This window comes from Sapajus apella, unplaced genomic scaffold (assembly GCF_009761245.1).
Source record: "Sapajus apella isolate SASKATOON/1434 unplaced genomic scaffold, GSC_monkey_1.0 scaffold31, whole genome shotgun sequence".
Classification (NCBI taxonomy): Eukaryota; Metazoa; Chordata; class Mammalia; order Primates; family Cebidae; genus Sapajus; species Sapajus apella.
In genome coordinates this window covers 7,962,899-7,979,541 of record NW_022436971.1, presented here as the reverse complement: position 1 = coordinate 7,979,541, position 16,643 = coordinate 7,962,899, and the positions used below count along the sequence as shown (strand labels likewise).

Below are 16,643 nucleotides of genomic sequence, written 5' to 3'. Positions count from 1 at the left end.
ACAGACCACACCTGTCCTCCACTCCAGGTCCCCTCAGCCACAGACCATACCTGTCCCATGCTCCAGGTCCCCTCAGTCACAGACCACACCTGTCCCATGCTCCAGGACCCCTTGGCCACATAGTACATCTGTCCCCCATGCTAGGTTTCTTCAGCCACAGACCAGCAAGTGACAGGGGAAGTGACAGTTGTGGACAGCTGGGAGATCACTGTCAATATAAAATTTTATTTTAAACCAAACTGCATTTTTAACAACCAAAATTACATGGAAGGTTGTTAATCTGCCCAGTGTATCACTAAGGGACAAAAAAAGCCATTTGGCAGTCAGTGAAGTCAGTGATTGGAAAAAAGATCCTGTTACCTGTTTATTCTTAGATTGAGACTGATTAACAATCCTCTCTGGGGCTCGGTTTTCTCCTCCTTCGCAAGCAAGCAGTACTGGTCAGTGCTCCTCCAACAGGGGCGGAGTGCTGAGGGGAGTCGGGGTGGAGGGTCACAAAGACGTGGCTCAGAGCAGTCAGAGGTGAAGGGCTCCGAGGCTGAGTCAGTTCCCTACCCCCATCTCTGCTTTTTTTTTTTTAAAGATAATTTCAACTTTTATTATGTTTTTTGGTTTTCTCCCCAACTTTATTTTAGTTTTAAGGGTGCATGTGTAGGTTTCTTACATGGGTTAATTGTGCATTGCTGAGGATTGGAGTACAAATAATCCCATCACTGAGATAGTGAGAAGACCACCCGATAGGTATTCAACTCTTGCTTCCTTCCCTCTATTCCACCTCAATAGTCTCCAGTGTCCACTGTTGTCATCTTTATATGTGCTTAGTGTTTAGCTCCCACTTATAAGTGAGATCATGCAGTGTTTGATTTTCTCTTTCTGTGTTAATTCACTTAGGATAATGACCTCTAGCTACATCCACGTTGCTGCAGAGGACATCATTTCATTCTTTTCTTTTTTTTTTTTTTTTGTGGCTGTGAGGTATTCTACGGTATATATATACCAAATTTTCTTTATCTAATCCACCATTGATGGGCACCTAAGTTGATTCCATGTCTTTGCTACTGTGAATAGTGCTGCAATGAATATATGCATGCATGTGTCTTTTTGGTAGACGGATTCATTTTCCTCTGGGTATGTACCCAGTAATGACATTGCTGGGTTGAATGGCAGTTCTGTTTAAGTTCTTTAAGAAATCTGCAAACTGCTTTCCACAGTGGCTGAGCTATCTCACATCCCCACCAATGGTGTATAAGCATTCCCTTTTTCTCTGCAACCTCATTGACATCTTATTTGACTTTTTGATAATAACCATTCTGACTGGTGTGAGATGGTATCTCATTGCGGTTTTGATTTGTATTTCTCTAACGATTAGTGATATTGGGCACTTTTTCATATATTTCTTGACTGCATGTATGTCTTCTTTTGAGAAGTGTCTGTTCATGTCTTTTGCCCATTTTTCAAAATGGGGTTGTTGTTTGCTTGTTGAATTGTTTGAGTTCCTGATAGATTTTGGATATTAGACCTTTTCCAGATGCATAGTTTGTATTTTCTCCTATTCTGTAGGTTATCTGTTTACTTTGTTGATAGATTCTTTTGCTGTGCAGAAGCTCTTTAGTTTAACTAGGTACCATTTGTCAATTTTTGTTTTTGTTGCAGTTGCTTTTGAGGACCTAGTCATGAATTCTTTCCCAAGGCTGATATCTAGAATGGTGTTTCCTAAGTTTTCTTCTGGGATTCTTAAAGTTTGAGCTTTTACTAAACAATTATTTTAGATTCAGGGGTACATATACAGGTCTGTTATATGGGTATATTGTATGATGCTGAGGTTTGGGATGCAAATGATTTCATCACCCAGGTAGTGAGCATAGTACCTAATAGTTAGTTTTTCAGTTATTGCCCCCCTCTTTTCTTCTCGTCTTTAGTTGTCCCTAGTGTCTACTGTTCCCATCTATATGTCCATGAGTACCAATGTTTAGCTCCCATTTGTAAGTGAAAACTTGTGGTATTTGGTTTTTTGTTCTTGGGTTAACTCGCTTAGGATAATGGGCTCCAGTTGCATCCTTGTGGCTGCAAAGGACGTGACTTCATTCTTCTTTATGGCTGTGAGGCCCTGCTATGTTAGTGTCCTGCTCTTCCTTACTCCTCCAGCATTGAGGAACACTCGAAGCTATGATGCTTCAGAGTCATTGATCTGGGCTTTGAGGGATCAGAAGAGGTAGTTCCTCAGTTAACCAGAGAAAAAAAGGGATGCAGGTTATGGAAGAATTGGGTTTCCATGCTCTTAGAGTGACAGTTGGCCAAATTTCCATTAAAGATAGAAAGTAAAAATTTCAGGCTTTGTGGGCCATCCAGTCTTTGTTGCAAATACCCTACTCTGCCAGTGTGGCTGAAAGCCAGACATAGATAATATACACATGGAAGGGTGTGGCCATACTCTAAGTAAAGCTTTATTTAAGGACAGTAACATTTGAATTCCATATCATTTTTATATGTTGTGAAGTAATACATATACTTTTATTTCAATAGTTTTGGGGAAACAGGTGACTTTTGGTTTCATGGCGATATGGTTTGGCTGTATCCCCACCCAAATCTCATCTTGAATTGTATTAGGTTGGTGCAAAAGTAATTGTAATTTTTGTCGTTACACCAACCTAATAGTTTCCATAATCTCCACATGTGGTGGGAGGGACATGGTGGGAGGTAATTCAGTCATGAGGCCGGTTACCTTCATGCTGTTCTCATGATAGTGGGTGAGTTCTCACAAGATCTCCTGGTTTTATAAGGGACTATTCTCCCTTTTGCTCAGCCTTTCTTGCTGCAACCATGTGAAGGAGGACATGTATGCTTCCCTTTCCACCATGATTGTAAGTTTCCTGGGGTCCCTCCAGCCCTGCAGAACTGTGAGTCAATTAAACCTCTTTTCTTTATAAATTATCCCGTCTCAGGTATGTCCTTATAACAGCATAAGAATGAAACAACACACGCATAGATAAGTTCTTTAGTGGTAATTTCAGAGATTTTGGTGCACCTGTCAACTGAGCAGTGCACACTACACCCAATGTGTAGTCTTTTATCTCTCGCCCACCTCCTACACTTCCTCCCAAGTCCCCAAAGTCCATTATATTATTCTTATTCTTATGCCTTTCCATCTTCATAATTTATCTCCCACTTAGAAGTGAGAACATATGATATTTGGTTTCACATTTCTGAGTTACTTCACTTAGAATAATGGTCTCCAACTCCATCTAGGTTGCTGTGAATAATATGATTTCATTTCTTTTTATGGCTGAGTAGTATTCCATGGTGTATCTATACCACATTTTCCTTATGCATTCATTGGTTGATTGACATTTAGGCTGGTTCTATATTTCTGCAATTGTGAATTGTGCTGCTATAAAGGTGTGTTCAAGTGTCTTTTTTATATAACGACTGGTATGAAGTAATATTATTTTGATTTTTTCAGCTTTTCTTAGCTTATGGCTGTGGCTTATAGACCCTTGCTCTAGTTTCTTAGATTATGACCTAGATTATATCAATAAACATAGCCTTGGGTGCTCCCTGCAAGTAGTTTCTCTTAAATACCATTCATGTGGGAAAGCAGACTGCAGAGGATGTTCTAGCTCCCTGCAGACCAAATGCCAAAATCCCTGGGCTCTCCTGCTGCAGATCCGCCACCTAGCAGTCCATCTCAGATTTGTTCCTCCTCTTCTCTCTTGGTTGTGAAATTCATGGAGGAAAGTGACTATCAGCCTCAGTGATGACTAACGTGGTGTCCTGCAGAGTGTGCATGTGTGGAATTCATGGAGGAGGTTTTACGTGTTGGAGAGGAGAGCTCTTCTCCTCCAATTGTCTCTTTCCTGAGGAGAAGGAGGGAGTTCCAAGAGGAAAGCAATTAGCCACCATGGAGCAGCCCAGTGGCCCGGCAAGGGGGAGGGTGTAATCATGTGTGCACTGAGAATGTGTGTGTTTGAGAGCCATTTGTGGCTCAACATCTTAGGTGCTGCAGGAAGACAGATGGAAGGGCTTTCTGAAGACACTTTAGTCACTGGATGTAAACACAGACTCTTTTCCTTCCTTGCTTGCTTTTTTCCTCCCTCCTCCTTCCCTCTTGTCCTTCCCTCCCTCCCTCCCTCCTTTCTTTCTTTGCTTCTTTTCTTTTCACTTTTCTTCAAGTTCTCATTCTGTTATCCAGACTGGAGTGCAGTGGCAGAATCATGACTCACTGCAGCCTAGATCTCCCAGGCTCTAGAGACCTCCCACCTCAGCCTTTCAGGTAGCTGGGACCACAGGTGCTCACCATCACATCCAGCTAATTTTTTATTTTTTGTAAAGACAGGATTTCCCTATGTTGCTCAGACTTGTCTTGAACTCCTGGGCTCAAGCAATCCTCCTACCTTAGCCTCCCAAAGTGTTAGGATTATAGATGTGAGCCATTGTGCCTAGCACAGACTATTTCTTATATGTAATCAGTATCGTCAACTGGCATACAACCAACTCCTTCCTTCCACTTCCTGGGGAGATTTCATAAGTTCTTGGTTTGTTTATTTATTAAAATCAGTCAAGTCTAGTTTCAAATGCCAACCTCATATGTGATTCAAAACTGTTCTTGCTTATCCTAAGCCGTTTCCATGCTCCAAGGGCTTGGAGAGGCCATTGGAGCATGGTCTGCTTTTCTTCCCAACTTTCTCCTCCCTGGCTTCCTCCCTTGGTCAGCTGTCACTCCAGTAATGGGTGGGAGCATAGGTTTGGGCAGAGGCAGTGGTGTGCTAGTAAATTGTTGACAACAGGCTCTCTGGAAAAATGCCCTGATTTGTAGTGTTTACAGATTTCTGTGGGGTAAATGTCCCATCGCAGCTGATTTCAAGCTCCCAATGTGATGTTACTGAACATGGAAATTGGGAAGAGATATGCAGTAGCACACTCTCACAAGTTGGTATGACTAGGTGTGAGCTGGTGTGAACACACTCCTGGATGAGGGACAAAAAGCCAGTCTCTAGCTAAGTCAGCACAGATAGTCCTCTCTCTGCTGATTGTCACTGCTACTCTGGCTGAGATGGATGTGTTCTTTTTTTTTTTTTTTTTTTTTAACAATTTCAACTTTTATTTTAGATTCAGGGGGTAAGTGCAGATTTGTTACTTTGGTGTATTGTGTGATGCTGAGGTTTGGGGTACAACTGATCCTGTCACCCAGGTACTGAGCATAGTACCCAATGCTTAGTTTTCAACATTTCCTCCACCACCTCTGCTAGTAGTCCCTTTTGTCTGTTTCCTTCTTTATATTCATGAATACCTAATGTTTAGCTCCCACTTATAATTGAGAATATGTGGCATTTGGTCTTCTGTTCCTTTGTTAATTCATTTAGGATAATGGCCTCTAGTTGCATCCATATTGCTGCAAAGGACATGATTTTGTGCTTTCTTATGGGTGCATAGTAACTCCATGGTGTGTATGTACCACATTTTCTTTAAAGAATGGGCTTTTGATGTCCTCTGTGGGCTAGCTCCTTAGTGGGGTCCCAGGGCCTCCATTTTTATGGAGGATAAAGCAACTCCATCTTGGATGCTAACCTGCAATGTTGACTTCTGATTAATCCCAGTTCTGGAGATGCCTCTAAGATTTCTATTTTATCTACTGTTACTGTAAATCGTGACTTTAGACAGATTTCATGGCATTCTTGCCTTTCCTTGAGGGGTCCATTACAATTGTCCTACACGTTCCTCCCTGTGGTATAGAAGCCCTGGGTCTAGAAGATAATGGTGCAGGGATCCACTATCCCATCTTGCCATCCCATCTCATGGCTCCTGGGACACAGCTTCTGTTTATAAATCCTTAATAAAGATTTCTTTCTGAGAAACTGGATTTGTCAGCCTCTTTCTTTGGCCTCTCAGCTTCCTTGGCCTTTGCGTTTGCACAGACCTGCTTACTGTAGAACACCCCTGCTTTGTCTCTGCATGTGGGAGACCCAACTCTTCTCCTTCCCCTCAGCTCCTGCCATTGCTGCCCAGGCAGGGCCTCTTGTTGACAGGGTTCTTGTGCCAGATGGGCAGTCCTCCCATGTGAGGTGCCTGCAAGGTGGCCCAACCTAAGCAATGTCCTATAGGGTCTACTTTACATATGGGGAGTCACACATCCCTGACAGCAAATCACAGGAACACAGGCAGCTCAGCCCTGCTATGGCCTGAATGTTTGTGTGTTCCTCCAAAATTCATTTGTTGAAATTTTAACCACCTGTATGATAATATTAGGAGGTGGGAATTTGGGGAAGTAATAGGCCAAGAGGTCACGAATGGAATTAGTACACTTAAAAAAGAGATGCCAGAGGGCACCCTTGCCCCTTCAACCATGTGAAGACATAGCAAGAAGGTGCTATCTGTGAATTAAGCCATCGGTCCTCACTAAGACTTTGAATCCACCAGTATCTTGATCTTGGACTTCCCAGCCTCTAGAACCATAAGAAATGAATTTCTATCATTTTTAAGCTACTCAGTCTATGGTATTTTGTTACAGCAGCCCAGATGGACTAAGACAAGGTCTTTGTCTTCCCACCCCCATCTCTTTATTATCTTCTTCATCCTGTTTAAATAGGTGCAAGGATAGAGCAACAAATCTATTGTATTAGCAGAAATCAAACTAGAGAATAAGCTGCTGATCTCCCTTTCCTGTAGGCATTCCTCAATAAGAGAACATTAGGGGCAAAGCCCCTAGAGGGCTGGAAGGCCACAGTATCCATAGAGAAGACCATTTATTTGTTTCTTCATTCAATAAGCATTTTTGAATATCTCCTTCATTCCAGGAACTTGGTTTTCAGTTGCCTAGGGCTAATAATGGTACCTACCACATGGATTAATATAGGTAAGACACTTCAAAAATATCTGACATAAGTGCTTGATAATAGTTATTGGCTGGGTGTGGTGGCTCACACCTGTAATCCCAGCACTTTGGGAGGCTGAGGTGGGCAGATTACCTGAGGTCAGGAGTTTGAGACCAGCCTGGCCAACATGGTAAAACTCCATTTCTACTAAAAATAAAAAAATTAGCCAGGGGTGGTGGCAGGTGCCTGTAATCCCAGCTACTTGGGAGACTGAGGCAAGAGAATCACATGGTCCTGGAAGGCGGACGTTGCAGTGAGCCAAGATTGTGCCACTACACTCTAGCCTGGGTGACAGAGTGAGACTGTTTTAAAAAAAAAAAAAGGTATTGTTACAAAGACTTATTTCAGTTATCCTAACTTAACATGTGCTTGACCTGACCTGAAGAGAAAGTATCCATGTGACATGTGACATGTCTCCAAAAGGGAACTGAGGAAGAAGGCAGTCAATCATCTAGGTCTTTAAAAATATGTGTTTCCTTACTTCTCCAAGAGTGTACCAAGGATAGAAACTGTTTAATCTAGCTTTGTATTCCCATTTCCTCTCTCTCTCCCCATTTATCCTGTTACTTGGATTTATTGAAATGATTTGTTTTTTCTGCTGAACCGGACTGCCCCACATTTCCAGAGCTAACAGTATATATTACAGAAGTTTCTTAGTAATTGTTGAAGTGTGAGCAGTGTCCTGCCATCCCGAATCAAAGCATTCCATAGAACTGAGCTAAACAGGGTCTCATTGTAGCATCTTAGCTCTGAGCAGAATGGTGCCCAGGAGTCAGAGAAGTGAGGGGATCACCATGAGAGGGTTCTGTGTCTGAGCACTGGAACCTTCTTGAGAATGAGCTTTTCAATCAGGAGCCTGGAACTCTCTGCTGTCCTGTGTGAATTTATCAGGCCGTTATTTGCACGTGATCTTCTGTAGGGGAAAGTGACCTAGGCAGAGAATTTTATAAATGTGTGTCTTCCAACATGGGCTTTTTGGAAGAAAGTTGGATTTCTTCAGGAGAGAAGAGAGATCATTAGCAATGTGGCAGAATTGGTGGGAGGACATGAATAGCCAATGAAAGTAGTGGTCAAGCAGGGAGCCTAGACAGGTTCCAGGACAGCAGTATTGGATACTACAGGTTACCTGAGGCTGTGAATTTGTGTACATATGTGGGGGTGGGGTGGGGCAGGGGTTATGCAGGAGAAACATAAGTAAGAGGTTGCCAGATTTAGCAAAAAAAAAAAAAATGTATATATACCCATACATAAGTGTGCATGTGCATATAAATGCATGTGTGTATATACATATGGTACATAGAGTTTTTTTGTATAAATATGTCCAATTCAACATTTGGAAAATCTTTTGGAAAAATAGTTCTGTCAGAGCAATGACTTAGGGACCATATTAAATACATGACATATATGAGTTTTAAAATTCACATGTATTCTCACTTGTATTGAGATGAAAAAAATCAGAAAAAATTAAAATATGTGTGAATTATGGGACACTAATTAAATAAATTAACAGTGGTCCCAGATTTGGATATACCTTAATCTGTTTAGTACTGGTCCAGTGGTTTTCATATTTAATTTTATATGTGAGTATTACTACATAAGTCCATGGCTGAGATAGAAAATAAAGGAACAGCCTTAATTTTTTCAGGATGATGATGATGATGACTTTTATCATTTTGGTCCTCTCCAATGTGCCAGCCCCATTTTAGCTGCTGGTTGAGAGAATCCTTGGGAATATGAATGATTTGGTGGTGCCTCTGCCTTTTTTTTTATACAGAAGGAGTTGGAGGACTATTAGACATGATTCTCTGAGTGCTACTCTGCCCCAAGGAGATACGAATAGCACTTCCCTGACAAGTGAGAATTCTCTGGCAACTCTGAGAAATAAGTGGCAGACACTTTTCCCACTAGGAGTAAGTCTTGATCTAGAAATGTTTCCTCCCTTGAGTGAATGAGGATCACCAATCAAGAGAGGTGGATAAATTGGGAGGGATATTTAGAGGATATTTTGGGCAGTTAGAAAACAGAAAACTAGGATTACAAGTTTCTCATCAGGGAACAGACTGTCAGGTGCCTGCAGGGCTGAAATAGTTGGATGAATGGATGGATGGATAGATAAATAAATGAATAAATGGATGAAGACATAAATGGATATGTGGATGGAAGGAAGGATGGATGGATGGATGAATGGATGGATGGATGGATGAATGGATGGATGAAAGGAAGTATGGATAGATGGATGAATGGATGAGAATATTAGCCTCTGAACTTGCTAGAGAGAGAGATAAACTGAGGCCTGTGAAAAGCAGTCTGAACTCTGATGAAATGGCTAGACAAGGATTCCACATCAGTGTTTGCTGACCTTAATTAGCCTTTCATATGATGTACTAACACCTGTTTCAAAGGCTTGGGTGTGGTGTTCTCTTAGGAGAAAGGAGGAAAAGCATTTGTGGTAACTGGAATTTTTAGAATCCATCCAAAGGCAAGGTCCAATACCCTATTTATAATGTGGAACTATTAGCAATAAAGGTGTTGGTGATGTGCCCCTGGGTTCCAGCTCTAGTAAACATTAGTTTTAACATTACCATTAATCAGTGAAGAGGCACAGGGATGTGGGTCTTCTGTCCTAGTTCCACCCTCAGACCACTGGCATGAGCAAAAAAATGAGAGACCATGGGTCTACAATGAGAGACCACTGGTCATCTGGAATGATTATGGGTCTGGTCTCCTAAAGAAGATGGTATGGGTGATGGCCTGTGGCTATAATTGATGCAGGAGGTTAGACTCACAGAACTCACAATGTCACTCAAACATGCCAAAGATAGGGAAGAAAGAATGCTTGGCAAAGAAGTCATAAGATTCAGAGCTGCAGACAGCAGCAGAGGGAAAGAAACAGATCTTTGTGGTGGCAAATTTGATTGTATTTCTGGTCGCAAGTAATTGAAAAATGACAAATTTAAGCAAAAGGTAATTTCTTGGGAATTCACAGAGTCCATGATAGTTGAGAAGATCATAGTTGGGAATTGTCAAGAATCAAATGCACTCTGGATGGTTAAGAAGCAAAAAGCAGAAACAGCCACTTTATCAAACCTGCTGCTATAGGCACTGGTACTACCACTCTGACAAACCATGTCCACCACGTGCCCCAGGTTTGCACCATCTGTTTTTATAGAAAGCCATGGGTGGGAATGGCTAATTGGCCAAACGTGGATCTCAGTTTCTGTAAGGTTAAATTGCTCCCTTTTCCTGGGAAAAAGTAATGACTTGGCGTTCCTCAAGACCCATCCATCCTTTGCTCTGATAAATCTTTTGAATCAATAAATATTGACAGTAACTTCCAGCCTTACATAAAGCCTAGATGCAATACTGAGGGAAAAAGAGTTGTCAAGAAAGCTTACCCATTCCAGTGTGGATTCTGGATGGAATCATTTTTTTCTACTCTCACAGACAGGTTTGGGTTTTATATTTATACTAGGTCTTATGGTCGACAGAACTACGAAGCCAAGACATTAGCTTAAACATGATCTCTAGATGGTAACACATCTGAGAAAATGAAAACCTTCTGGCACAACATATTCTGAAGCCATGCTTTATAGACATCTTGACTGTGGGTTGAGGTGTCCTTCAAGATGAGTGTGGGGTTCCCTGAGGCTATTGGAAGGAACCAGATGGAAAAGCAGGAGTATTGGGTCAAGGGCTGGGGATCTTGATCTGAACTCTGGTTGTGGCTCCACAAATGTTTGGAATAGGGCTGAATCTATGGGTTGCTTTACAAATCAGCTTTTACTAATTACAGCCAATCTTTGCAGTTTACACTGGATCTGGTCAATTGGCCTAAAACTCACCATTTGGTGAAAATTACTTACTGACTGTCAGCTTTTCAATGCAGGAACCATATGTGGGTTAATATGTAGTTAGACAGCGTTTTAAAATATTAACCAGAGTGCTTCCCCTTCCATGATTTTTGTACATAATTTGCTCACTAGTCAGAGGCATCCTGTCACCTCAGGGAGGACTGCAGTTGTTATTACGGGAGTGCAAAGCGAAAGAAATGTCAGAGTTCCACTTGGGACTGGCAAAATAGGCACTTGAAGCCCAAAACAATGACTTTGAGAGAAAGGGATTAATTATTGAAGTTCAAGAGCCAAGTCCTGGCACAGATGCCAGATGGAAAAAAGAATAGTTGAAGAACCAGTTTTTCTACACAGAGCTTGCCATGAGATGGTGGGAAGTCCTTTGTGATTTAGCCTCAAGAGAGTTGGTGGAGGCCCTGTTAAGGGGAGGAAGCTGGAAATCCCAGATAAGTTTGGAAAAATCCCATGGCAAAAGATACCAATTCCACCTTTGCTAGCAATATCTGCTTTCAGCATGGTGATCAAACCAGAGGAGTGACAGCTGGAATTGAGAGGCCAAGTGCCTTAGAGGAGCCTTGAGTAAAGGGGAAGGGGCTGAGAGTTTCTGAACCCTATAAAGGTACTCTGGAAATGCCGTAAGTGATGGACCAGAAGCACTGGGGTCAGGGCCATGAGGGAACAGAATGCATTCAATGAGCAACTGAGGGCCCAGTCAGCAGGTGGACATCAGTGATGAGTCATGGTCGTAGGATGAGCATCAAGCCGTGGGGAGCCCATCCCAGCAGAGGCCAGTGTGGGCAGAGGCCCACTGTGGAGACTTTACTCCACTTACCCCATTGATGGGTGATGCACAGCCCTCCATGATCACAGATACTTCAAGGGATAAGAGAAGGAAGAGGGCAGAGAAAGAGCCTGAATTAACAGAGTTCAACTTTAGGAGTTACCAGATTTACCTGGAATTACCAAAATTGTCTTCTGCTGCCACGAGAAATAAAGACAATTAAGATTTGTACCTCTAAATCTGTGTCCTTGAAATTCATATTTAATATAATCTCAGTTCTTTGCACCCAGCCTGGTACAATGTTAATGTTAGGAAAACATTTGTTGACTGGTGGAAAGAGTGAATGGAAACATAGCTCTTCTGACTGCCAGGAAGACCATATTTGGAAACCATGTTTCTAGCCCTTTAGCCTGAGGGATTCTGCTTGTCATCATATGACAGTATTTGCCGACTCTGCCCTGGGATAGTTTACATATACAAGAATTCAGTTCAACCAGATTACTTACAGCCCAGTACTTCATTGTGAGAATGGAAGGGTATGCCTTGAGGTTTATTCAAAATTTATATTGATGCTCTTCATTATCCAACTAGGAATTTATTTTGTTTATGAGAAATTTATCTTTATATACAGAAAAGGAGTATGGGTAGCCAGGGCCAGGAACAACAGTGGAAGATAATTCATATTTATTATTCCCTATTGTACATGGTGGGGCACTGAAACCTCAAGACAAACTTGTAAGTAAATATTAGTATTACCCTCATTTTAGAATGATTAACTGGTATCTTTGGTTAGTGCACTTGGCACTCAATAGAACTTAAAATGTTGGTTGAATAAATTAATGAATTAAAGTTGAGCTACATGCTCAAGGCTACAAAAGAGGTAAGTGGTAAGAAGCTCTGAAACAACTCTGAAGACTGTAAATTTCCACAAGGCTGAGACGTTCATGTTACAGTTGTAAATTAGCTTCTTGCTGATTGTTTTAGTCCATTAATGCTACTATGACAAAATACTTGAGATGGGCAATCTGTAAATAACATAAATTTATTTTTCATAGTTTTTCAGGCTGGGAAATCCAAGATCAAGGTACCAGTAGGTTTGGTCTTTGCCTCCAAGGTTGCCCTTGTACATTATTTCCTTACATGGTGAAAGGGGAGTAAACTCCCTTGCCTAATCCCTTTTATAAGGGCTCTAATCCCATCTATGAGGGCTCTCCTCCTCTTAATGCTGTAACATTGGCCATTAAGTTTCAACACATAAATTCTGGGGAACACATTCAGGCCAGTGATTGTTTATTAAAACAATAGCAGTGATTGTTTATTAAAACTCTCTTTCGTTATGGTCTTCTTGGATCTCTTGGTCATTATTGTTTTGACTCTCCAAAGTACTTGGGTATAAGCATCTTTCTTCAAAGCAAGAGAAAAAGGGAGACTTCAAGATAGACAAGATGGAAGTTGAGAGACCATACCTCCCGTGGCCTCTATTTTCTTAGTAAATAGGTAAACAGGTTCTCTACTATGAATGAGACCTGGGGATTGAATTGGTATGAAGATTTCCATGGTTTAGAGTGAAGAAGACTTGGATGGGGTTTTGTGGGAAATGTTGAATAAACTAGAGTTGAGTAAAAGGTTTGCTGAGTAGTAGAGAGAATCTCTAAATAATTTGTGAGGGTAGTTTCTAAGATCACAAGTTTCTGAGGGCAGAAATTATTATTCTTAAGTTGTGGATGAGACAACTGAGAATTTCCCAAGGTTCTAAGATTTGTATCAACTCCTGTAATTATCTATATATTTTTATGGAGTTGGCTATGAATGTTTATTTCTTGATTATTTGATAGAATGCTCACTTCTTAAGAGCAGAGACTATGTCTTCTTCATTTTTGTGTTTTCTTAAATCCTGAGCATAGTGTACAGCCCCCAGGGGTCTCTCAAAGGACTGGGTTCAGAGCTAGAGGCTGAGCTCAAGGAGATAGCAAAATATACAAGCAGTGGTTGAATCAATTGAGAATTGCTTGTCTAGAGCAGCAGGCCTGGAGGGAGGAGGACAGAAGCTCAGGGTGAAGCTTAACTCATACTTTTATGGCAGTATCCTCCATGAAGGTGAGGCCTCCGGATGTCCAGATTGCTCCTGGCTCATCAAGATTCTCCTTTTGACCCTGGAACTTTTGCATAGAAGGGAGTCTGCCTTTCTCTGCTTTTCCATGAATCCACCTTCACCATCAAGGACTGACTGCCAAGCTTTCTTGCTCTTGTTCTTTATGACTCATCACCCCACTTCCAGCCTTGTATAACCAAGTTATTGAAAATAATAACTCATAATAGCTTAGTGTTCTGGTGAAGAGAAAATCTAGGACCTTCACAATTGCAGGGAACCCATTGGATCCTGCTATTGAGTATGGGTGTGAAAGTTTAGCTGTGTGTGGCTGTGTATGTGTGTGATACATAGGTGTGGCTTCCTGAAAGCACGTGTCCATCCATGCAGGTAAGCATGTGCATATGCTTGTGAATGAGGAAACATGTTGGCTCAAGTCATGTCTAGCTGATTTATTCTCCTGGAAGTCCAACTACTAGTTCAAAAGAAAGTAGAATTTTCCACACTTCTCAGTCATAAAGTGATCTGAGCCCAAGCATTGATTTGAATCTCCTAAAGATAGTTGTGAAAACACCTGCATTGTTCAGCACCACTATATCACTTGATATTACAGAAGTTAAAAAAATTCTTGAAGCATGTTAGTTTTAGAATGAATCTCATGAGAGCTTTAAGAGCTAAATAAAGTTGGGATTATGTGTCATACTTATTAATGTTAAATATTTGTTGTATCAGTTGAGATTGGAATCAGTTGCATTAATATACACATACACACACACATATACATACATTAGCTGTTTATTTCTCATGTAAAAGAAGTCCAGTGATTTGCAGTATACAACACTGATAAAATAGCCCTGCAAAGAGGTGAGGGACCCAGATTCTAATGAGCTCACACTTTGCCATCCCTGGGATGTACCCATTGTTCTCATGGCCCCAAATGGCTGCAAGAACTCCAGTCACCTCATCCACATTCTAGGCGGGAGGTTGGAAGAAGAAAGGGAAAAGGGCATGCCTCTTATTTTCAGAGACTCCCTGGAAACATAAGAGAATGCATAGGCTTATGATTCTAAAAGTTGGTCTCTATACACTAGTTGCAAGACAGGATGAGAAATATAATGTGTTTAGTTGGGGACATGTCAGCCCTATAAAAATGGGAGTTCTGTTACTAAGATATCAGGGCAGAATGGAAATTGAGTGACAAGCAGCAGTTCCTGTCACATTATATAGTGCTCTTATCTCTCAACTCTCTATCCTGCTATGTTATCCTAACACTCTATCTGGTGGATAAGGCAGATGGTGTCAGCCCACTGAATTGTGAGCTCTTACAGGGAGGAACCTGTTATTCGTCTTTTTTATCCTGTCTCTTCAGCTTCTTTCTTTAGCTTTGTGTCTGGCATATTAGTAAGTTCAAAATCCCCATTTTACAGGTAAGAAAATGGAGTCAAAGGGACATAGTGTGACTTACAATGTGGATTGATGAGACTTGAGAGCAGAGTCAGTTTGCTGTCACCCAGATGCCGACTACTTATCGCCCATTGCTGCCGTGGATTCCAGAGACCAGGCATCCTTTTCAGGTTCCTGGGGATTTGGAGAAGAAAGCAGTCTTTTATTATACCCTTATTGTTCAGATCGTGAAAATGCAAAAATATAGCCTGTCCAAGCAGTCACCATTTTAATTTCGAATGAAATTTCTTATTGTCATACAAAAAAGAGCATGTTCATAGGAGTGTATTTTTAAATTTTTTTTTTTTTTCATTTTTGGCAATGAAACATGAAGTCAGTCAGCACAAGGTAGGGTCTTTTCAAAAGCACATAAGAGAGATCCTGCTTGATTCCCATCCAGGTTCGGGCAGTGCCTCAACCTCTGGCTGTTACCAACAGCCTGTCCCGGCTACATTATTGTTTGCTTTTATTTCTGTTTGCATGAGCTTCTACCAGACTTAGGCAAGGTGCTAGGTGCTTTATGTATATCATTCCCTTCAGTTTCACAACTCTTTAAGACAGGCATCTGTTCTGATTACCTCTTAGTCACTCCGCTGGTAAAGGTGGACTCCTTTGCTCTAAATAGTATGGGATGGCTGCACATAGGATATTTGACACTTGACAGGTGGCTCTGACAGCAGTTTATTAGTCACATATACTCACAGCCTGGGGGAGGAGGCTGCTGCCTGCTATGCAGGGCCACATGGGGTGGCACTCAGGAGCAGAAGGAACCAACAGGGACTGTGGGAGGCAGGCTTTGCAATAATAACAGCCTCAGGTGCCTCTTGGTTTCTTTAAGAGGATGTGATCGGTTTTATGAGTAGCCTTGTGTGCTGGCAGGGAAGTGAAATCCACTAGGTTGAGTTAGGGTTAGGGGATGCAGCTGGTCCAGCTGAGAGGCGATACAACCAGGAAGGCAGCCTTTACTACTGCGTGGGGGCATATCTGGAGAGAGGATGGGAACTCACAGCTAAGCCTCTGGAGACCTGTGGGGTTCAAGGATGTCAGTGGCACATTGAATTTCATACTTTACAATATAGTATCATTATCCTCATTTTGCATGAGAGGAACTGAGGCACAGGTGGAACAAGGTGACTCAGCTAGTATAATACTGAGCCTGACTCCATATAGCTTTTCCTTTCCCTGCTATTGTTCTTTATCAAATCATTTATTTGAATACATGCCCACCTTGTGGAAGAGCATCTTGCAAATGGGGAGACTGAAGATCAGAGAGAGAAATGATATGCTCAAAGGCACTCAGCTAGAGAGGGATGGGGCTCAGGTAGAACTCGAGGTATGGAGTCCAGTGCTCTTCACCTGCTGTGACAACTGCCTTTGGCTGCATTGCCCCTGACATTAGAAGGCTAGTCACAGCCTGCTTGCTCCCACATCTCTGGGCAGACAGCGTAGAACATGACTTTGGTAACGCCGATTGAAATATCAGCAGGGTTCCTGTAGCTCTACTATTTCTTAAAGATTGAACTGGAGATTGGACTGGTAAGTTTTTGTTTTTAGCTGTTCTGTAGCGAAATAAGGATTGAAACAATCATATTATATCTGGGGATGATATT

At 41.7% G+C, this 16,643-nt stretch overlaps 1 long non-coding RNA gene across 1 annotated transcript in view; it reads left to right on the top strand.

Moving 5' to 3' along the window:
• The window catches only part of LOC116562000, a 20,231-nt gene extending 4,281 nt beyond the window's left edge, over positions 1 to 15,950 (top strand). Inside the window, exon 3 of the long non-coding RNA XR_004273703.1 lies at positions 15,018 to 15,950. This is a non-coding gene — a long non-coding RNA (uncharacterized LOC116562000). The remainder of the gene's footprint in view (positions 1 to 15,017) is intronic.
• The last annotated feature ends 693 nt before the right edge of the window (positions 15,951 to 16,643 follow it).